The sequence below is a fragment of the Oryzias melastigma genome, linkage group LG7, assembly GCF_002922805.2.
Source record: "Oryzias melastigma strain HK-1 linkage group LG7, ASM292280v2, whole genome shotgun sequence".
NCBI classification, from domain to species: domain Eukaryota; kingdom Metazoa; phylum Chordata; class Actinopteri; order Beloniformes; family Adrianichthyidae; genus Oryzias; species Oryzias melastigma.
In genome coordinates this window covers 13779893-13804653 of record NC_050518.1, presented here as the reverse complement: position 1 = coordinate 13804653, position 24761 = coordinate 13779893, and positions in this window count along the sequence as shown.

The window sequence follows — 24761 nt, the reverse complement described above, 5'->3', positions numbered from 1 at the left end:
ATGGATTTGAGATAGCAGCAATTATTATGTCCTCTAAACATTGGTGCTGCTATATGGAGCCTGTACTCACGGCTCAAGGATATTTTACTCTTCATTAACTCTCCCTCATCAAACGCATTTGTCTTTATCTACATGTTTTATTCACTGGCTCCTAAGCTTGATACGTTTTCATAATAATGCTTGATTCTGGTGATTTAGTATAAGGGTTCATATTTATTAGGGGTATAATGATTTGTTTTAACAAAATTCGATTCATATCATAATTTGTGGTCGACAATATGATTCGTAGTTCATTCTGATTCAACCTAAAATCGATCCAGGACATCTCTAGCCAAAAATGTAAAGAGATAAATATCTGGTATGAACAGTGCAGGTGAAGTTTTCCTCATATTTGTTGCAAGATACAAACAAGTAGATGTTTTTGCACATCAAAATAATACAAAAAGAACATTATTAGAACATTCTACCACTGTATGGTCACATGTCTTTGCAAAATCCAAAGTGTTTTTACATTATAGTGAAATAAAATCCTGAGTTTTTATCAAAATCTACATGTTTGGGCCTTCCCTCAATAAAAGAAATAAAAGGATCATACTTTGAATGGACCGAGCCTCTTTGTATCATCTGTCAGTGGCTCACAAACATCTGGCCTACAGCCTCACTCTGTCTGTTTGGAGTCTGTCCCTAACCAGCAATAACCTGGCCTGGAGTCCTCATCTATTAGGCTGACTGGTTAAAGGCGAGGCTTTCAGAAAGGTCATAAAGCTCCTCTTCTCTCCCTTTCACACCAGTATCCTCGTTCGGCAGCTCATCAACCTCCAAGGCAGTCTTCCTCAGTGCTCTTGACAAGCCGAGCCATCATCTGCCCAGGGGGCGCTGGCAGAGACTCTTCTTAATCTCTTTTAACTATTAGCTGCAGTATTTTCAGCTCCGTCTGGAAGAGCGCAGCTGCTGGTCAAACCCAGTGCCACATGTTTTGTTCTTAGATTTGAAGCAAACCTGAAAGTTTCAATTGTTGCCGTTCAGCCAAAGATCACTGGAGGTGGATTACAAAAGAAAGCAGTTTAAATTAGAGTTTAATGTATATTGCTCAAAATTTTCCCAAATTGAAGTCCATTGACACACACCTCCACCTCTGCTTTTATCGCCTCAACTTGATTGGTTCAAACAAACAAAATGAAAGCTGGAGGTTTAACATTAACTAAACAGCCAGATAAAGAAAAACACCCTAAAATGGTTCCAGCTGCTTATTCAAAATGGATGCCAAGCAGCTTAGGAAACATTTGTCCAAATCATGACCTGAGCAGGAAGTAGGTAAGCAGAAAATAGATATTCTAGATATAGGTTAACTTATGTGAACACATTAGTACAAATGCCACTTTGTAACAGCATACTAGTACAGAAGGAAGTGTTTAGCTCCAGCAAAGCAATAATTTCAGTCCTCACAGACCTTTTCTAATCTCCACTTGTTATTTGCATTAATTGGACTTGTTTGAATCATTGACTGTATATAAAGAAGTGGACAAAGCAAGTATGACATCACCCATTGAAAATGACTTACTTGTGATTCCAACCAAAATAAGTCATTCAGTTGCCATTTTTCCTCAAAATGACCATCAACATGTTGGAACCAGACATAGTCAGTAAGCCGTGATTGGTCCGTGTTGGTCTTAATCTACATTTCCATGACAACCACTCTCCAATCGGTAGTGAGCATGTTAGAAGGCCACACCCCTTCCACTGAAAGCGAACTTAGGGGAATGTGTCAATCAAATGCTTTGAACGTTCAATGCGAGGCCACTTACTCTTACTGAGGCCTCTGATTGGTCAGTTTATTACTTGAAAAACTTGCGCCATAAATATCACGTATCATCAGTAGAAATATCATGAAAAAAAAATTAGGATTAGCGAGAACATTTTTAAAAGATGTATCGGAGCAAGAATAAGAATGCTGACAAACATAATGACTTAGTAATAGTTGTCTATCAGAATAGAAGCTAATGAATTTTGGCTTTCTAGGACCAGCAGGCACTTCCTGTTTGGAATGTGAGGGGGGAGGGGCCACTAAGTCCAGTTCTCATAAACAGTCAATAATTTGAACTGGTTATCTATACAAAATACACCTGTCTACCTCCTAAAAGCGTCAGATTGCACCCTGTCCACCAAGACCAAAGAGCTGTACAAGATTGTACACCTGAACAATACTTGGATGAACCAATCGACAATAGGAAAGCATCTTGAAGGGAAGAGATCAACCGTTGGAGCAATTATTAGAAACTGGAATAAATACAAGATTACTGACAGTTTCGCTCCACCTGGAGGGAAGATCTCACCTTAGTAACACTTTTTTCCCCACTGTATCTTTACATAGCACTCTTTTTATCTAGTATGACTGTGTCTGATTCTCATAGTGACCATATTTTTGCCCCAAATCAAGACTCTGCCTCTGAGTTTAAATCTATTGTAGGCTTGTTTGACTGTTTTTTGATTATGCTGGAGTTCTTGTGGTGAGGAGATTTCTGCTACAGATCCCATGCTTCCCCTTTTCCTTTCCTGGAATAGTCACCAAGAGCAAGAGGAACTTTATTTGAAAAAACACTCCATTGAGAACAACAGATTTTTTCTTCTCTCCCACTGATTTTTACTAAAGACAGTGTCAGTCTACTATTACTGAGCTTGTACGTATGCAGATTGACATTGACAGTCATTTTGAGTCCCTTCAATTCCATGTAATTAAAACCTCCCACCATCTCATTATCCTAAGAGTGTCGTGGTTATGCAAGAATAACCCTCAAATTGATTGGCTAAGTGGGAAGTATTGTGTTGGGACTCATCCTATTCTCAGAACTATCTTAGGACCGTGGGCACACCTCTTCTAGATGAGAGGGAACACATAAAAGTATCTTGAACTCTCTATAGTGTCTTCCATATACCTCCAGTTCAGAAAAGTTTCAGTACATTTAAAGCCACCTTCCTACCTCCCGAGAGGTTATTGACTCCTCCATTGAACTGTTACCCAACAAAACTCCACCCAGAGGGTGACTATACTCCCTGTCTGGTCTTAAGTGAGAGGCCATAGAGGAAATATCAATGGGTGCTGGTCTCATTCGCCCTTCTATATCCCACCTGCGGTAACTGGATACTGTAATGATTAAATGGGGCTCAATCTGATAACTGTCACCATCTACCTCTCATTGCTTCTACTTTTGAACTTTTGCAGAAAGCAACCATGATTATTGGATCTGCCTAATGTCAACCGTCTTGTACAGATATTTTTTAGGGAATAAGTGACAAACATTTTTTATATTCCTTGTAGGCACAATGAATCTCTTTTAATGCTGCTTGGTTTCACTAATGCATTTGCTGTCATTATAAATATGGTCAATGTTCTCAATGATGAACTGTCCAGGTGTGGTACATTGATGGATAGATATACTTAGTGTAATAGGGTTAGGGTCAAACAACTTTGTTTGCTAGCCAGTCAAGATGGGCATTAATTTTATCTGCTTCCATTTCTCTCAATTTTTATGGACCATTTGACAAGAATTTTAAAGCTGTTACAATGCAATGTTTGTGACATTGATTTAGGTGGAAAAGAGTCTGCTCTTCCTTCAGAATCCCTGTCTGGTTCGTTGTTGTACCTGTTGTCCTTTGGTTACTTGGATCCATTTACTGTCTCTACTGCCGTCAGAAATAAAGGATCACCCTGTAGTTATCAGAAGGAGATCCTGGTTTCCCCCTTTGGTTTCTGCCGTTAAAGAAAATGTCTCTCCCTGTCTGTGGAGCCAAGCCTTCCACCCAGCATCCTTGGTTCTGTATTCCATGGATTTTGTATCTTGTCTACCCACTTCTCACTGTCCTTTATGTTGAAGATCAATTCTCCAAAATGGTGCATTGCTTTATTCTTCTGAGTTCTCCTTTGTTAAAAAAAAAAACTGCTAAGATTTTTCAGCAACATGTTTTCAGGCTATGTGGACTGCCCAGAGAGAGTGTGTCTAACAGAAGTCCACAGTTCAAGTTCTAGTTTTACTCTGATTAAGGGTGACAGTGTAAGATCCTTCTGTTTTTCCCTTTAACACGGGAGCTTTGGCTCTGGTGTTGGTATTCTTTGAATAACTGTAACTCTTCAACCATTTACACAATTAACATCATTCCAGCAAATTCTGAAGCTCAGAAAAACAGCTTTTGCCTATTCAACACTTAGGCCCAAAGCTGCTTTTCTCAACTTCAGAATCCATTGGAATCATGTTAATTGCGTAAAAGAGTTAATTGTGTCGAAGAGTCATGGTAATTGAAAATGCATGTGTTATTTCCTGCTCCAGTATTAAGAAGTAACCTGTACCTGTACCTGTAACCTGTTCTTTGAAATCCTAATATTGCTCCTGCAGGGTAGTGTGGGTTGAACACAACCATCCTGGAACCCCCGGCCAGAGGCATTTCAGTGTTTAAAGTATAGATTCCTTCGACCTTTCATTGCCTCCTGAAGGTTTGGTCTCTGTTCCTTCTGCTGAGGCTTCAGTCCATAGCGTTCAGCTTGTGCTCACTGACTTCTACCTCAGACCGAGAGTAAAAAGTATTTTAATTGTAGAAGGAGGGTTACTCCACATAACATGATGTGCCAGGAGATGGTCTATTTTCCATCTCTAAGGTTATTAACTCATTCATCATCTACATAGAAGACTCAGGGTCTGTTCCACTTTCCAGCTCTTCAAAGTCAAGCCTGTTCAGTCATCAGACTTTGTTAATTCTCAAATTTGTGCAGTTTGAGGGATAATCTTTTTGGTGATTGACAGGTGGATGGACTGATGGTTGAACAAAACAGAAGTTACAATTTTACTTTGTCCCTCCCAAATGCAGAATGGGAGGGACAATGTCATTTCAATATGCTCAATTGACTAGAAGCTTCATTTAGGAAAAGGGGAATCTAACGGATGATGTCATGGTTTATTGTGCAGTTATTATTCAGTGCATATATTCTGTTTATAAATCATTGTCTGTCACTAGAAATAAAGCAGAGAACGCATTGTGACAAAGTACAATCTTAATTAAAGAAATCTTCATTCTTTTCCAGACTAAAGTCGTCTTAGGGCCACCGATCCTTGTATTTAGGGGATGTCCAAGCAGTAGCATGTGGTTTTGTTAAATTCTTCACCTGTTCTTTTACTAAAGTACAATCTGTTCTGACCTTCACTTTGTTGTCACTTCTCTCCTAGCTCCCCTTTTTCCTCAGCAAAGCTCTTCTCCTGGCCTGGCTAACATTACCAAATTCAAGATAGGGGCAACGTTTGATAATTTTGACAAAAATAACAATATAGACATATCAACAAATTTAATTGTAGACATGTTCAATATATTTGTTTAAGATTATTTTGGGAACATGTGGACTTCCTTAGGAAATTCTGTTTCTCCCTTTCTTTTTTCAACAGCTTTATCAACTGTAATCCGAACCTCTAAAAAAATGTATCCAACAATCCAGAAAAATTTGATTTATTCTATTTCATGATTAGGATAATTAAGATGTGTATTCTATTTACCCTTTTTTTTTTGCACAAATGCAAAAAATGAAATGTAATCCCATTTAAAACTAAACAAACATTGAGCTTTATAATGATTTCTTATAAGGTTTTTTGTACCCACTTTTCTCTGGTGGCTATAAAACACCATTCAATAAGAGCCTAATAGTCGTAAAATGGCATACTCTTCTATAGTACTTTACTACCTTGCTTTAAGGCCCAAAGCGCTTTACAGTCACAGACCCATTCAACCACACATACACACATTAACACACTGATGGTGGCTCTGCTACCAAACACTGACACCAACCTATAACTGCCTGGAGCAATGTGGGGATGCCCAAGGACACTTGACCTCAGAGGTCAACCGGTCCACCTCTGTAACACTGGTGCCCTTGTTCAGACTGACCTTTATAGGGTGTATTCAGGCTGGACAGATTCAGGCTGGGCTGATTCACTTAGAGTAAAGTGAAGTTGTCATGGTTTTATGCTTGGGTTTTGTAGTGCTTTTGTCATGTTCTGTTGTCTCTGTCAGTCTCACTAGATATATTGGGGCGGCCGTGGTGCAGCGGTAGGGCGGTCAACTCCTGATCGGAAGCAAGTGGGTTCGTTTCCCGCCTTGGCCGCCTATGTGTCGAAGTGTCCTTGGGCAAGACACCTTACCCCAAATTGCCTCCGGTGGGAGGTTGGCGCCAGTGTTCGGCAGCGGAGCCACCACCAGTGTATGAATGTGTGTGTGAATGGGTGAATGGGTCTGTGACTGTGAAGCGCTTTGGGCCCTCGAAGGAGGGTAGAAAGTGCTATACAAGTATACGCTATTTACCATATAGCATTAAATGCAATAATGTTAGTTCGAATGCTGTAAGCTGAATTTGGCCGCTGAATATGTCAGTGCTGATAGCTGAAGATGCTGAAATTGATAGCTGAAGACACTGAAGCTAATAGATGAAAATGCTGTAGCTGATAGCTGAAAAAAGGGAAAAGTTGTTAGCTGAAAATGCTAAACATGATTGCTGAAAACACTGAAGTTGCTAGCTGAAAATGCTGCAGTTGCTAGCTGATAACAATGAAGCTAATAGCTGAAAACGTTGAAGCTGATAGCAAGCTAAAATATCAGCTGAATGCCAGATTAGCCTAAAAACAAACAAACAAAAAACTTAGGTTAGCCAAAACAGCTAGAATTTAACTGAGAAAATAGCTAAACTTCAAAATATTCTAAAAAACTGAAAAAAGCCTAAATGAGCTAAATCAGCTAGCGTGTAAATATTAGCTAAACTCCAAAACAGCCTACAAAGAACTTAAAAAGAAAAGCTTAAATTAGCCTTAACAGCTAGCATGTAGCTGAAATATTAGCTAAACTCCAAAATCTTAGTAAATGCCAAAATAGTGCAAAAAGCTTGCAGAATGACAATTTTTTAAACTTCAAAACCGTAACTTTTGAACATAATTTTGAATAATAAAAAGGCAGGAAAATTATTACAGAAAAAAACAACTTAAACCTTAAGTAACTTTCAATATTTTACTCTCCATAAAAATATATTTTGTCAAAATTATATAAGTTAAGAATAAGTGCAAGATAACCTAGGGCCATTAATATCAATAAAATAAAATGATTTGGAGGGCCGGATCCGGCCCCCGGGTGTTGAGTTCGACACATGTTTTAGGCGATGGATGTTTGTGATGGTGCTCCCCCCACCTTCCGTAATGTTGCTTGAACATTCCTATTACCTCCTTTGTCTATGAAGATATTGCTTTATAGTGAGAGCAAAACACTTGCAAGGGAGCAGGGATGACAAATGACGGTGAGGTGAACAGAGGTCTGGCTCCTGTAGGTCTGTTACATTAGGGATTTTGATCTTACTGTAGCCTAAACGCTGATTTCAGGTCTGTCCCCGATCCTATGGGCCTAGGAAAATCTACAATCCTTTTTCTTGCCATCTTTTTCCTCTTTCCACTAACATGATATGTAAAATTCCATAAAAACACAAAACATGTCACTCTTTTATTTTGAAAATACACTTGAAAGCTACACTTTTTCCGTTTTGTCTTTTCCAGCTCTTTAACATTTTAAATACATCTTGACAAAATTAATGTAAACATATTGCACAGCTGAATTGTTCTTGTTATTTCAGTGAAAACGAGGCCATTTTGACCGAGGGACTGTTATCGCATATGATCCAAACGGAACTGTTTCACTCCATTAATACAGCAAATTAACTGTGATGAAAATGAGTCTTTGAAAGTGAGAGTGAATTTAACGGCGCACTAAAGAGGACGTGTTTAGCTCATCAGAAGACTGTCCCCTGTTAACTTCGCCTTGCTCCAGCTCTCCTCATCTTTTGTCACAGCTTATAACATCTCCCTAGTGTGCCAGGGGCTTATGGGGGAGTCGCTGTAGATTACCGCCTTGGTCAAAAACTGAATGCAAATCAGGCAGTGGAACAGTTGCACGCAGGAAAAATCTGGCTGCAGAATTCCTCTAGAAATTACTGTATTTTTAAATATGTTCAATTCATTATGATATTTGTTAATTTATTCATGTTAATTACTGCAAAAATGTAAATTATGTGTTTTTTTAGGGCGGGCAAGTTAAAGGTGGTCACATAGTAAAACTGTTAAACTAAAGAAAAAAAGAATTTAAATGTGAGTTTTCGGGGCTTAAAAGACATTTTCTGTGTTAGACAATGAAAATTTAATGGTCTTTATACTTAATTAAATGTATTCTTCTTTTGAATTTCCATCCCATCCTTGCCTCTTGGTTCTCTTATCTTGACCAGGTCTGTGTTCTGGGTCCAAAAGCCTCAATACTCTGGGCCACTTTAACTTTTCAAGTTTAGAAACTCTCTTTCTTAATCAGTTCACAGAGATCTGCTGAAGCCCGCCTTTGGGCAAAAGCAGGGTACAGCCAGGGTGTCAATCCATCACATGTGGACAAACAGCTACACGCGCTCACACTCTTTCCTTGAGGCAATTTGGAATCTGCAGTCGACCTGTCACGCAATGTTTTCAGCTGAAGCTACCTGGACAAAATGCATGCTGAAGGAGAAACATTAAAGCACACAACAAGAAAAACCAGGCGGAATTGAAAGCAGGACCTTGTTGCTGTGAGTGGATTGTTCTAACCACTACTTGCAGTCTGAAATGTGTGTCACTTAAAGACCCACTGTGATGACAATGATGGTGTTTTGAACATGTTGGCCTTTTTCTGATGATGGAGGACATATGTAAAGAATATTCAGCTGAAAACTGCATTTCTGAGTATTTCTTTTTGTGAATCAAGTGCAGACAAAAAAAATGCTGTGGAAAAAGAGCATGTTAGTGATGTAGAAAATATAGTAAGTTCCCTCCATTCTGATGAATTCACTAGCAAACAAATAGATCCATGTATGTCTTTGTTTTCTACGTGTGAGCTGGAATCTCACATCTGATTCCAGATGTATTTTTTAATGTATATTTTTAATGCATATTAAATTTATCTAATTTGTTTTCGGTCAATGTTCACCTCATAAATAATCGCTTTTTCTCATTTTTTTATTTTAAAAAACTGTTCTTAAGTACCTTCGCCTAAGAATATTCTTACTTCAGTTGAAGTGAACAGCAGTCATTCAAATAATTAAGCGAGTAAGAGAGGAGAAATAACTGATTAAAAGGCTCCTTAGGGACTGACAAACAGTTTAAATATACTGGACTCATAGTCTGAAATCAATCAAACTAAATAAAAAAAAACATTTAAATAATGTGTGAATTATGTTGTTATTTAGATTAAAAAAAACAGAAAAATATATTATTTTATCTATTTTTTTAGGTACCCTTAACTCATGTAGAATAATTTAGGGATGCACAATATTCTAGTCCAATAAGCCTAACATTTTCAAAGGGACTTTGCTGCTGCTTTAAAGTCCTACTCCAATCATCTTTTGAGCTATTATAAAAGAGCTCCCAGTGGTCTTTTACTTATGATTATGATGTTTTTAGCACAGAAGAATAATCACTGTTGTGGGCAGGACTATTAGCATGGAGCAACTCCAGCCCCACGTCCTGTCATCCATCTATTTTCGTGCACTCCCACTAGCCTGCAGCCCCCCATACCCCCCAGTCTAACATTACCCATTGAACGTGCATTGAAAGTTACACCAGGTCCAACTTTGACCAATTAGGCACTCGGATTTGGTATTGATGTATGGATGGTGTCCCTTTTAATTCATGGAAGTACCAACCATTTGAAAATTGATCATGAAGGAGAAATTAATGATTGCAGTTTGTGCCAGGACAGTACTGTATGACATCAAGTCTTTCATTCATCGGAAATAAAGCGGTGAAAGAAAAAGCCTGGGGCAAGGATTCATAGAGTTCTCTCCGCTTCAACATTTCGCACCAAGCCTCTTCCAACTATAGGTGGTGGACATGCGCTAGAAAACAATAGAAAAAGAAAAAAGAAGAAGAATCCCTTCTCTGCTCATCCAGTGTGAACACCAAGAGCTAAATGTGTGTTCAAGAAACCTGTTTAAACGTTCTTAACCAAGTGTCACATGTCTGTACCTTAACACTCATTGAGAAAAATGGCGGCTTGTTTACAAGATGGGACTGCGATGTGATTAATTGTGGGAACTAATCTGTTGCTTACTTTAACCAAGGGAAGGAGGTTTTCCCCCAAAATACATGACCCCGGTCGTCCTCTTCTTTATGCAGTACAGTCGTCCTGTCCCATATGCAGAAAAAACACCCCCATAGCATGATCCTGCCACCCCCATGCTTCACAGCAGGGATGGTGTTCATTCTTCTTCCTCCAAACACAAAGAGTGGAATTAAGACCAAAAAGTTCTATTTTGGTCTCATCTGACCACATGACTTTCTCCCATGACTCCTCTGGATCATCCAAATGGTCAAAGGTAAAAATTTAAGACGGCTCTGGACATGTGCTGGTTTCAAGCGGGGGAACCTTCCATGTCATGCAAGATTTTAAACAACAAATTATTAGTGTATTACCAACAGTAACCTTTGACCAGCTCCACCTGTGTAGTTCTGAACTGATTCCTCACCTTTCTTGGGATCCCACGAGGTGAGATCTTGGATGGAGCCCCAGTCCGAGAGAGATTAGCTTCTTTCATTTTCTAATAATTGCTCCAACAGTAGATCTTTTTTCACCAAGCTGCTTGATGATTTCCCTGTAGCCCTTTCCAACCTTGAGGAGGTCTACAATTTAGTCTCTGGTGTCTTTGGACAGATCTTTGGTTTTAGCCATGTTAGTAGTTGGAGTCTTACTGATTGTGTGGGGTGGACAGGTGTCTTGATGCAGATAACGACCTCAAACAGGTGCTTCTAATTTGGGATAATTAGTGGAGTGGAGGTGGACTTTCTAAAGATAGACTAACAGGTCTTTGAGGGTCTGAATTCTAGCTAATAGGCATTCAAATTTGCAGCAGTTGCATACAAATACATTATTTTGAAAATCATACTACGTGATTTCCAGATTCACTTGTTTATTTTGTTCATTTCTTCATTTATAAAGCACCTTCCACCTCCAGCCAAGGAGGCCCAAAGTGCTTTACACAAGAGAAGCAGAGTACATTATAAAAGGCATAAAAAACATTAAAAGACATAAAAAGCAAAACAGATACTCTCTAATAGCTGGTGGCAATTGACTCCAGAGTTTAAGAGCCAGCACGTTTCCCCCGGAATTTAGATTTGCTTCTCTGAACCTGTAACACACACTGGTCCACAGAGCGCAAGAACTTAAGAGAGCAATATTTTAAAACAGACTAGAAAGGTAAAGAAAATGCAGTACCAGCCAATGACTTAAAAACAAAGGCAAGAATTTTCATAAAAATCAAGTCCTGCACAGGCAGCCGATTCAATGAAACCAGGATAAGAGTTATGTGGTCGGACTTCTTTGTACCACATATAAATCTATTTCTGCTGCATTTTGAACCAGCTAGTGCACCCTTGGGAAACCCAGCATCTAAGGAGCTGCAATAATGCAACCTGGACAACATAAAAGCAAGAGTCACATTTTTAAGATATGACTTGGATAAAACAGACTTACAGTCCCCCAGTGACCATTATGTTAAAAAAGCATTCCAGTAGTGTTGTAAGTATGATTATGACCTAAATGTCTTAAAAATAAATTTTTCCTGTTGATCTGAACCGTTTGTTTCCAAAATCTCCTCTGAGGGGGCGTGGCTTTTGGAGCTGAGCAGAGCAGTTCCGCCCATAATCCCGCCCCCGTGTCTAATTATGTTAGCTCTGTGTCTCACAAGCGTTAATCTTCACCACTTTACATAAAAGTGTCAAACAATATCGGTAATGTCCAGCCGTATCGTTTTGAGCCGGATGTCAGCTCAGACGAGGAAGTGAAGAACTTTGTGGACCGAACTTCCTCCAAAATCCTGATTCTTTCTCCTTCCAGTTCACCAAAGACTTTTAGCTAATTCTCCAATGTTTATTGCCGTTGCTGTGATCAATACATTCAATCCATTGGTTTCTCAGAGCAGAGTCATCGGGAAAACAATGAAAGCTAACATCAAAATGCTCTTTCATTGATTTACAATCCTGTCCAACTGCTGTCAAATGAACCACCGTTCACATTTCCGTGGTCACATCAAGAAGCTCCGTGGAGTCTGGTGGAGATTTTCCAGTGTTCTCAGTCCCGCTACCGTAAGTATTGGATGAAACTCACACAAAAAATCCAGTGATGCTGATTTGACCACAGAAATGTGAACGGCGGCTCATTTGACTGCAGTCAATGTGAAGATACCATCTTCTCTTCTCCAGAACCTGAACTAGACACTAGGAACAGATGAGGGTTTAGCGCATGTGCAGCAGAGCTGTTGTGACGTAAAGAAGGATCATTAATTTAAACAAAGCCTGTCGGCGACAGTTTGATTGACAGTGATTTAAAAGGAGAAACACTCAGAAATGTAAAAACAAAATGATTTATTTTTACATGTGTTCTCTTTCGTAACAAAAATGCCACACAGACATGTTAAAAATTAAAAAAACATGATTTTCATCGAAGGGGGACTTTAATCCTAGAAATGTTAGAGCTGTAAAAAGCAGGGCCCAGTCACAGCATTAATTTGGAGGTCTAGTTTTAAGGTGTCATCAAGTTTTACTCCTAGGTTAGAAACCAGTCTGTTCAAACTGGGGAAAACACAACTTCAGCTTTTGTGTCATTAAACCCAAGAAAGCTAGCCCACATCCACAACCTAACCTCAAGGCAGTCAGCTATTGACTTAACTGTGCGGTCAGAACCTTCGTGTATAGGGAGATAAATTTGGCAGTCGTCTGCATAAAGATTGAACTCCATCTTATGCTTACGAAGCAGCATTCCCAGCGGTAGCATGTTAATAAAAAAAATGTAAAAAAAGGCAACGGGCCCTCAACCGACCCCTGAGGAACTCCTCACCTCAGGGGGTAACACTTGGATGAGTGAGGGCCCCTGCTAACACTGAAAGACCTGTCTGTGAGATAAGACCTCATCCACTGTAGAGCTCAAACCCAATGTTCCAGTCGACCAATCAAGACCTCGTAATTTGTGTCAAAATGACTTATTTGCCTCACAGATGTCTAATAGGTGTGTCTGGGCAGTAAAACCCACTGCTTAGTTTTGACTGCCTTGTTAGTCTATTGTATTCACACTGAGTGTATTACTTCCTGCATGTTTGTAGGCATGCTTGTATTCATCTGAGCGTACAGGCACTGTACGTGAACGGGTACACATACTCCTGTTAAGCGTGAAGACAGGAGCAGGCAGCTGCTCCAGGCACAGCTTTAGTAAAGACCTGCATTCCAAATAAGTTCTGTCAGATTACGCCACCACACGCCAACACTTCAATCCTTAGGATGTCTCCTGTATTTTCTCATTCTATTAGTTGTGAAAGGAAAGTGAGGTGGAAGGTGCAGAACATGGGATTGGGAAAATGTTATTAATCCCTCGTAAAAATGAGCATTTTTAAGAGGAAGGACTCATTTTATAACAAATGGAACAAGAAAAAATACTTCTGCATACTGCAAATAATCCCTTTTTTCTCTTGTTAGTGATCTGTGTGCAAAAATATGTTCAGTCGATTATTTTTGGCACTTTGTCAAATGCAAATGTGAGCGAGAGATTTCCACACGTGCATTCCACATATTAAGCCCACTGCTGCATGATGGCATTTTCACTCATGCAGTTATGCCCTTGACTGCACATTGTAAGTGGACAGAATAAGACACAAATATTGAAGCTGACCCACATGGATAAGTGCCTCCTTCTCCTAAACACAAACCAAAAACTGGAGCAAATGCAGGAGACACACCGAGCTTTAAGGAAGGCCCATAAAAATGTGCTTTACTTCTTCTGACACGCCGAAAACACACAGACAACTTTTTTAGAAGTGCTGTCATAGGCAAACAAGTTCATTCATTCCCTGTCTGTCTCAGGCCTTTTTTTTGTAAACAACACACACACATGCACACACACGATGATTAAGAGGTCTGAAGGCCCTCAGGGCACACTTGGTCTTGGGGCTGATGGTGAATCATAGCTATCATGTGGTGCATGCTTTCCACTCTGATCTGTCAGAGAGTTTTGGGAACTGTGCTCACTGATGAGTGAGTCGGACCAAGCTGGGCCACAGTGTCCTGCAGCCTGTCGCCCGTTCCTTGGGCACATCTGCAACCCCTCCAACCCGGAGCCGCACACTGACAGACAAGAACACCCATCCCAAGTCTTACATGGCTGTGGCACGCAGATATCCAATCTCACTGTGCTGTTGCAGGCTTTCTGGATAATGTTTTGAAATAGTTTTGTCCCCAATTATAGCTTTTATTTATAAAAATGTATACATGGATGCTATAAAATAACATTTGTTTTGAATTTTTTTTTGTTAGTAAAAAAACTACTGAAAGATTTAAGTGGATTTACAATATTTCAAATCAAAGATTTTTAAATGTTTTTTTTTTACATTTTTCTGTTTGGGGTTAGTTTCTTTTGTTATCAGAGTGGTTTTTAATGTAATTTTGCTTCACATTTTATGTTTATTTTTTTTAAGTATTTTTCTTAGTTTTAATTTGCCTTGCTGTGTATTTTTTTCCAGACATGAGCAAGACAGAGTCAGATATTAAAGACACATTGATGAAAACTGTGTTTTTAACATATTATCGTGACATTTTTCTCATGATGGAGGACTACGTAAAGAAAATTAAGCTTAAAATTCAATTTCTGAATATTTCTTAATTCAAATTGTTGTGAATCAGAAGCGGTTAAAAAATGCCGTTGGATAAAGCTTGTATGAGTGATGTAGAGGCTGTAACCCAGAAGCTTCCTGCTCAACTCCATTCTAATGCATCCACTTACCATGTACATCCTGTGTTCGCCTCGTCTGAGTTGACATCTGGATTAAAACCAAAATCGCTCACCTTTTTTGTTGCACGGGTAATGAGAAGTTGGGGGTGTGAGGGGCTGAAACCTGGCAGTAGAGTTTGTAAACAGATGGAAGTAGGGGCAGACTTACTCCACATAAACTGTCTCGCCCACAACTTAGAGGTTATTTGCTGATGAATTTCTTCCGCTGTGCAGAAATTTCTCCTAGAAGGCAACACAGGTTTTTTTAATTTTTGCTAAAAACGACATAATCATAAATAAAAGACTACTGGGAATGCTTTTACAATATATCTAGATGATTGGAATGAGACTTTAAGGACATTTTAGCACCACAGCTCAAGCTAGCTTGCTCTGTTTTCTAATGGACAGCTGGAGTGTCTGAAAAATCCTAAAGTCCACAGAGAACACAAAAACCAGCTCAGGAACATCAGAGACCTTCAGGACCTTCTCAAAATACAACCAGAATGTTTCAAGTAACTAATAAATTGTGGTTACTTGTACATGGGATAGCTGTTGTGCAGTGGAGCGGTCGACCTCCGACTGGAAGATTGCAGGTTCTCGATTCCCGCCTTGCCCGGCCATGTGTCAAGGTGCCCTTGAGCAAGATCCTGTTCAGAATCTGTAAAATGATGTGACAAACCACAAAATAGCTACTTGAAATTTGCTTTGTGTTACTTTTATGAACATAATATATTGCTATATCTGTTGTTTAACTTCACTTTCCCACTTTTTGGAGGCAGAACCTCTGGAATAACAAACTGGAGGAAATGCGTTTTCCTTTTTCAAAAAGGGGACTAGACAATATGTTCCCATTACAATCTGCTCCTCCCCTGGTGAGGTCTTTGCTGGAGGACGAGCTGCAAAACTCTGGATCAGCTCTTTACACTTGCTAGATTTCTCAAGGGATCTTGGGAGTTTTCACATCCAACCCACATTTTTGTAGACTTGGAGAGCGGTAATGTGTGTATACTTTTATAGCTCTTTCATACCTTGATTAAGGCCAAAAGCATTCTATAGTCACACAAACGCACACACTGATGAGAGAGAGGCACTAACCAGTATCCATCAAGAGCAATCTCTTATCCAAGGACACTTTGATGGATGGATGGATGGACCAGCATTCAAACACGTCAAAATTGTTTGAAAGATATAAACTAAAACTGAGTTTTGGTTTTTTTAATTAAAGTTTTCTATACACCAAAAATATTTTAGCTTTATTTTGAAAATAATCTCAAAATAAAAGTCTTGTTTCAACAAACTACCAATTCTTGAGGATCCACAGTACTGTCATTCTTAAAGGGTTGTGTACTGTTTTCAAATGAGCTGCATATGTGACCTATTGGGTTACAGCTGGGTTAATGTTATTCTACCTTTGTTTGACCTCTACATCATGGTCAGCTTTTTAGTTTTTACCTATATTAACTGATCCACATATGAGGTGTCAGAGCCCTGGAGGTTGTGCAGTTTCATTTTCCTTCGGGGTAAAAAGTGAAATATCATGTTAGTTAATCCATCCAGAAAAAAAACAACAGACTGTGTGAATCAGTGGGATTTTTTTCTTTTTTTACGACACAAATTTTGCTTTGTACCGAGCACCTCAAGGGACTTTTAAGATAAGAAACTATACGGTGCGTACCAGATAGTTCTGGTTTCTTGTGTATACACGAAACTAACTGGTGCACACCAAAAAACAAACTAGTTAAAACTAGTAACTAACTGGTTCATACTAGTAACTAACTGGTGCACACCAAAAAACAAACAGGTTCATTCTAGTGACTGACTGGTTCATACTAGTAACTAACTGGTGCACACCAAAAAACAAACGGGTTCATACTAGTGACTAACTGGTTCATACTACTAACTAACTGGTTCATACTACTAACTAACTGGTTCATACTAGTAACTAACTGGTGCACACCAAAAAACAAACTGGTTCATACTAGTAACTAACTGGTTCATACTAGTAACTAACTGGTTCATACTACTAACTAACTTGTTCGTACTATTAACTAACTGGTTCATACTACTAACTAACTGGTTTTTACTACCAACTAACTGGTCCGTACTAGTAACTAAATGGTTCGTACTCGTAACTAACTGGCGCATACCAGAAACTAAGTGGTGTATACCAGTAACTAGTTCACACTCATAATTAACTGGTTTATACTAGAAAGTAATTGTTGTGTACCTGAAACTAACTGGTTCATACCAGTAACTAACTGGTTTGTGCCAGTAACTAACTAGTGTATGCCAGAAACTAACTGGTTCATACCAATAACTAACTGGTTTGTGCCAGTAACCAACTAGTGTATGCCAGAAACTAACTGGTTCGTACCAGTAACTAACTGGTTCGTACCAGTAAGTAACTGGTTTGTACCAGTAACTAACCTGTTCGTACCAGTAACTAACTGGTTTGTGCCAGTAACTAACTAGTGTATGCCAGAGACTAACTGGTTCGTACCAGTAAGTAACTGGTTTGTACCAGTAACTAACTGGTTCGTACCACTAACTAACTAGTGTATTCCAGAAACTAACTGGTGTGTACCAGTCACTGATTGGTGCAAACCAGAAACTAACTAGTGACCCACAATAACTAACTAGTGCAAACTAGAAACTAACTAGTATGTTGTAGAAACTAACTGGTGCCCACAAGAAACAAACTAGTGCACACCATAAATTATTTAGTGCATACCAGAAACTAACTGCTGCATATCAAAGACTAACTTGGTGCAAACCAAATACTAAATGGTGCACACCAAAAGAAATCAGGTGCATACCAGATAGTACCGTTTCTTGTGCACACCAGAAACTAACTGGTGTATATCATAAAGCAAACTGGTGTCTACCAGAAACTAAGTGGTGCAAACCAGAAAATGACTAGTGAAAATCAGAGACTAACTGGTGCAAACCAGAAACTAACTGGTCCCTACCAGTTCATTTTCAGTGCTCATGAAACCCTAACCCTAACACTACACAATGAATTCCAACAAAAATGGTGCTAAAAGTTAAAGATCAGTAAATCAGTTTTCCTTTCCTGAGCTCCATCGTGGGGTTGGGAACAATCTATCTAAATTTAAATAGAACCAAACAGAGCTGTAATGCAGTATTACAATCCACCAAATGTGTCCTGTGTGACACATCACGCCCTATCAGTCTGTCCAACAGATGACCACCTGCTTACGCATGCCACGTGCACCACTGGATCCCAAACTAGACACTGTCAGGTGCGATAACAGCACGAACGGCGAAACACACCCGGAAGCCATCCCCACTGCGTTCAGCCGCCATCCGTTTGATGCTGCAGCCGCGCCGCTCATGGCTGGCTGTGCACCACAGCAAGAATGTGCTGTGTCCTAAAGACGCTTTTGTTCCTGGTTCACCTGCTCATTCCCCGCAGGCTGAGCGCCAGAGATAACCCAGCCGCTCTGCTCCCTCGGACCAGTGAACCACTCTCCATCACTGGGAGGAGGAGGGGGGTTAGTAGCAGAGATAAGGGCTGCTGCCGTCGGAAGGGAATCAAATGCTTCTACTTTTGCTACGCTTTACCGTTAGTTAGGCGGTCGGAGGCAGTGATGCAAGCAAAATAAACCTTGTGCAGAAGCATACATTATCCTTTGGCAATAATATCCATAATATGTTTGAACGCTGAGGAGCTTCCTTCATCCACTCAACAATAAAAAGTCATTATTGGGAAAGCTTTTCTTAATTGCTGAGGAAAACAACGAGTTTTCACAACGTGCTGCCAACAGTTTCCATAGGAGGTAAATGATGCCCCCCCAGCATGCACTCATTACTCCAATCCCTGCAAGACTGTGGACAGGCCCAACATTTCTGACAGCATTTGATACTCCAGCTCTTTCTCTCTCTGCATTGCTATTCATTCTTGTTGATGGAAAACCTTCTTGTTTTGTTTTTGCAAAGAGAAATAGATGCTATCAATGAGTGGAAACCTCAACGGAAACAAAGGTTTTCATCATATTTGCATCACTTTCCAAATGTTGACTCCTTTTGCAAACAATGAAAGTCCTCCTGTGAAAGTCGGAGTTCAAGTATTTGTGAGCAGCAAGCGACTGGAAATCCCTATTTCTGGTTCTTCTTCTGTGAGCTCCAGATCATTCACCCTGTAGATGGAGAAGCTGATCACAACCCAGACTACTGTGGAGCCTCTTGGTAATGAAGTTTAAGAAAAAAGCATAAACAACAATGTTATGGTGGAAGAAAAGAAAAATCAGCAAGAAGCAATTTTCTGTGCTGGATTGTTCTCTTTGATCCGGAGTGCAGTGAAAGGAGGGCATTATGTAACGTCTTCAGCACACACATGGCCAACTGTGTGACTGCCAAACACACGGGGTGGGTGGGGGGGAGTGATGGCGGTGGTGGTGGTGGTGAGGCGCTGTGGCAACGGAGACAAAAAAAAAAAAAAAGATAGGGCAGTGGAATGCAGCAGCCGGATGGCGGAAATGCTTGGTGTTGGGTCACTTTCCTTATTAACGCTGCTCGGTCAAGCAGATGTAACGTGGTCACTAACAAACCTCATAATGAGACATGAAAATGCCCCTTGGTGGCAGTTAAACCATCTATCTTCTGTTCGCTGCCCAAGACGCAGCGTCTCCGTGTGTTGAGCACGGACGCTGAAATGATCCTAAAGGAAGATCCACAGTAATGCCCTCAGAGGAGATGGATCCCAACAAAATGGGGTGTCAGTACGCAGCAGATGGGCCTTTAAATCAATTATTGACAGATCAATAATATATAAACATTGTGCCATTTGAGCCAAACTTACCAGTAGTCGTGTCAGCACCATATGGTGGTAAGGATGGTCGTATTTTCCATTGAAAGGATAAAGTTGAGGCTGCGTGTAGGCTAGGGGTCTGTGGCTCGCTGGTTAAAGAAAAGGAAATTATAAATAAAATATTAGTCAAAAAACATTCAGATGAGTCAAACTCTATTCCACTCATTCACAAACATTTAAAGCACAGTTCTGTACAGGTCACTCCACAAGGAACCTGACTACATTACCCACAATGCTCCAAATCAAACTATTCAGCTACAAAGTTTACCAAAGTCGTACTAAAACAGACAGATGTTTCAGCGCCATGTAACACGGAAAATAAACTGATCAGAATTCAGATTTAAGGCGCATGAGATTAAAAAAAAGAGTTAACTTAAAGGTTTACAGTCAAAAAATCTGGTAGGGGTCACCCATTTAGCTCGGATTTAATATTAATTTGTTAGATTTATGGATTTGGGGTTGAAATGCACCGTAAACTGTAACATAAACTTAATTTAAATATGTATATTTATCACTGCTGACATAACACTACACGCTGCTACATCCATCCATCCATCCATCTTCTTGACCGCTTCTTCCCTTTCGGGGTCGCGGGGGTGCCGGAGCCTATCCTGGCTACTGAAGGGCGAAGGCGGGGTACACCCTGGACAGGTCGCCAGTCCGTCGCAGGGCCTCAATCACACACATTCACTCTCACATTCACACCTAGGGACAATTTAGAGTCACCAATTAACCTATGAAGCATGTTTTTGGACGGTGGGAGGAAGCCGGAGTCCCCGGTGAAAACCCACGCATGCACGGGGAGAACATGCAAACTCCACACAGAAAGGTCCTAGCCGGGATTCGAACCGGGGCCTTCTCGCTGTGAGGCAAGAGCGCTAACCACTTGCGCCACCGTGCAGCCCCACGCTGCTACATTTTCTACATTTATGATCTTATGTGGTACAAGATGTCTTATTTTGACAGGAAGATGTGCAGAACTGTCAAAAGTTATAAACTATTACATATTTAGAAAAAAAAATCTTAGAAGACTCTTTTAATATATATTTATATATAAGTATATACATCTTTTTATGTCTTATTTATGGTAACAACAATAGTTCAGTTATATTTATCATACTATAACAGTTAAAATCAGTGTCTCTGTGATTTTTATTTTTTGTTTTCATTATGGAGGACAAACATTAAAGAAAATTTTGCTTAAAATTGCATATCTGGGTATTTCTTTATTCAAATCATTGTAAGTCAGGAGCAGATGAAAAAACGCCATAGGAAAAAGCCTGTAGCGGTGACATAGCTGCTACAATCGGCGGGGCACAAGCGCCCTGCTCCGCTCCATTCTGATCCCAAACAGATCACTGTGTGTCAGGAATGTCCAAACTTTGTGCAAAGAGAGACAGATCTTGTGAGGCGAAAACAAACCATTCTTTTACCTTCATAATCACATTAAATACCAATTAGCTTTTTAATCAAAATTTTTGCAATACTTTTCATTTCTTCACATAGATCAGGACTGTGAATTCCATGTTGTAATAGGAAACTAATCATTTTTTTCTGGAAAAAAAACTTTTGCAAACATTAAATGGGTTTAAATGAAATGTTACATATCAACACTTACTGTAAACTTCTAAATTTAAATCATCAGAGGTTTTGATGGCAGAAACTAATGAAGCAATTCTCCTGGTCTGGTTCTAAAGACTCTGAAAGTCAAGGAGCCACAGCCTTAAAATAACTTATAATCTAATAGTAAACACAGTTCTAAGAAAGTGATGGAGACCACATATTATTTTTTAGGACAGAAACCTGTGGATTGATGAAAATTTGAATGTGGGCCAGACTTTGGACATGTCTGATGTATGTCTTCATTTTCCTCGTCTCAGCTGACATCTGCCTCAAAACTTGCTCATTATTTTTTGAGGGGCTGTAAGCTAGCAGGAGAGAATGTAAACAAAGGGATGATGGGAAGTCCCATTTAAAACACAGTGGCTAATGTTGATGAACTACTGCCGCTCTGCAGACACTATGTTTATTTATTTAGGTTAAAACAGCATACTTTAAAGACCACTGGGAGCGCTTTTACAGTAGATCAACAGCTGATGGAAGGAAGTGGGATTTTAAGTCTGTTGTAGGGAATTTGCTGCCCAACCAGTTCACCTCATGCAATGCGGGCTCATGGAGAAAGGGTTTGAGATGCTGGGTAAACCGCATTTGTGGTGGTGTGCAGCCGAAAACTGATGCTGAGACGGCCTGACAGGGTCTGTTTCTGTTCACTGCAAGACTGTTATCCAGAGTGACTGTGTTGTCTTCCCTTCCCTCCACAAAGGTTATGCCATTGCCAGCAGTCCACATGACACATTGGATGAGCCACTGACTCACAGATGCTCATCAGGTCAGTCTTAAGGAAGTACAAAACTCCCTTTGAACGCACGTTCGGCGCGGCTTTATTACGAGTAGGGCCCACGCCGGATCCCGACGTTTCCCGCTCGCCGTTTGCGACCTATAGAACGGGCTGCAGCTGCATTGTGGAAGTGACGTGCTCGGTAATCGGGTGTGTTGGGCTGTCAGCTCAGGGTGCATGATCTTGCCAGCATGACTCAAGTCTGCCCGTGAGCTGCTTCCTGCGCCTGTGCATCTACTCCACTTGCTCGTATGATCTATTTTAGATTCTTTTGCCCAAGGATGTGTGTGGATCTTCACAGAAGAGAGCCGGAGAAATAAGAAAAAAAAAAGATAAAGGGTGGGGGTGGGGAGATGAGGGGAGGGGTTAGATGATGTTCGAATAATCTACAGGCAATCATGCAAATTCCCCAGACCTCTCGGAGGCTGCAGATATGCAAGCCCTGGATTCTTTCGGGCACAACAAATTTGGAATTATGCAAATGAGAGGCAGAGATTTCCATCAGCCATTCGTGGAGTCCAAATAAGCACAATATGCGAGCCAACGTGTGTGACACTGCAAGGGCCACTTTTCCCAGTTAGCCCTGTAGTAAAATCCATTTATCCAATTGGATTCATTTGTACTCCATGCCGTGGCCCGTGCAACGTGCTAAGCTGCTCTCATTGGTTCGTTTCTTTTTACGTAGGCGAGTGAGCACAATGTTTGGCATATGCTAGCCTTGAACATGTCTGAAAGCAGCAGAGTCCATGCGGTTAGTGAAATAAACAGGAGGGAGCGGCTGGGAGACCAGTCCTCCTCTGCAAGCGCACATGTCACGCTCCTCGTGGCCTTCACACGTTGAGGAGGCCGAGCCGAATTTGGCCTGACCCTGAAGTGTCATCTTGATTAAGACACAAGTTTCCCGTCGACATCGATGCGGGCTGATATTTGTCACCGTGCTTGCGTGAGTCCGCCGCGCAGGCTGAGGAGGAAAATGTGTAAATCCAACAAGATTGGGCGATCCTTGGACGGCACGGTGCAGCATCGGCTGCAGCATTGTGGTTGCTGAATGGTTGGGGCTAATCTAGTGGAAGCAGTGGTCTGTTGGAGAGGCTTTGGAGCAGATTTGAGGCCGAGCTCTGAAAAAATACAAAAATAAATCAAACGAAAATAGGGAAGATTTTTTTTCCTGTTATATGATTTGTACAGAATATTAAAAAAAAGGTCAAAATGATTGTAAAATTATTTGTATTTTCATGGAGCCTTTCAATATAAGATTCGCAGATCAAAAAGCATCAAATACATGAATACAGTTTACATGGTATTCAGAACACATGCCAGTCTGGGTCTTTGGTGTCTCGTCTCAGCATTAACACTCAGACTCGTGTCTGGATGCGTGTCTGTAACTCAAACAAATCTGACATCCCAAAGACATTTGACATCATGAGCTGACGTACTAATGACCATACCGATTGTTCCAGGGTGATAAAGCTCTTTGCTTCCTCTCCAGGCCCTGAAGAAGTTCTTGTCAGAAAGGAAGCGCAACGCTGACACCTGCTGGTCAATAAGGAGAATTTAAACAGAAACGAGCTTCTCCTTTGGATATAACTGGACTTTAGACAATAATAGCATCAGTCTCATCTCATTAGAATGCTTTTATTTTGAAAATATAAACTCTAAGGAAGCAGCATCTTCGTTTTTACAATATCTGAAAAAATTAAGTTTCACTTGCAGACTTTTAACCCCTTTATGCCTGACTTTATTTACTATCATATTAAAAATATCTATTCGAGAGTTTTGTTTCTGATCAAGGTTAAGTGGAGTCTGGATTTAATGGTAAATAGCAACCTTTATGTCAGGAAATAATAAAAAAAAAATTGGTTTTTAATTTCTAAATGACACAACTCTTTTGGAGATGGTCAAACTCAGGACTGGAGCAAAACTTGAGTTTTTCAGTGGTTGTTATGAGACATGAAAATGAAAATCAGAATTTCACTCTTGGACTTAAATAAGAAAAATGAAATTAAAATAACAAAAATATATATATATATGTTTAAACCATTAACTTTGTGCTCAACCAAATGAAAGCGCACATTTAACCCTTTAACACCGTAGCTCCAGTGTTTGTTCTTTGATTTACTGTAATTTGTTTTAATTGTTAACATGATCAATGTAATTCCAGCAGATTCTGAAGGAGAAAAGCAGCTTGTGCTGCTTTTCTCCTTCAGAATCTGCTGGAATTACATTGATCGTGTTGATGGTTGAAAACTTACAGTATGTTAAAGATTTTGTGTGTAGGCATCACTTGCAATGACTCAGGTGTTAAAGGGTTAAAAACCATATAATGGAAAAAAACATTGAACATATTACTTCCCCAAGGCAAGAAAAACAGTTTAATTTAATTAATTTTGATGTGACTAGGTAGTTAGAGAAAAAAAAGGCTTAAACATATCAATAAATTTAGTGTTTTGTTGGCAGAAAATTACAAGATCCACAAAGGAAAGGTTATAAAAATGGTTCTTATATGTAAAACCTCAGTTGGTTCTTCAATATAGTTACATATTTACAGTTTAATGGGAAAATTTTCTTTATATTTATCTGTACAAAAGCAGAAATAGAAAAAAAAATAGATTGAAATTTAAAGTTTTCTGCTTAGTAATTTACAGTCTTCATTTTTTCTTGTTTATACTCTACTGCAGAGACTATTTAAAAGAA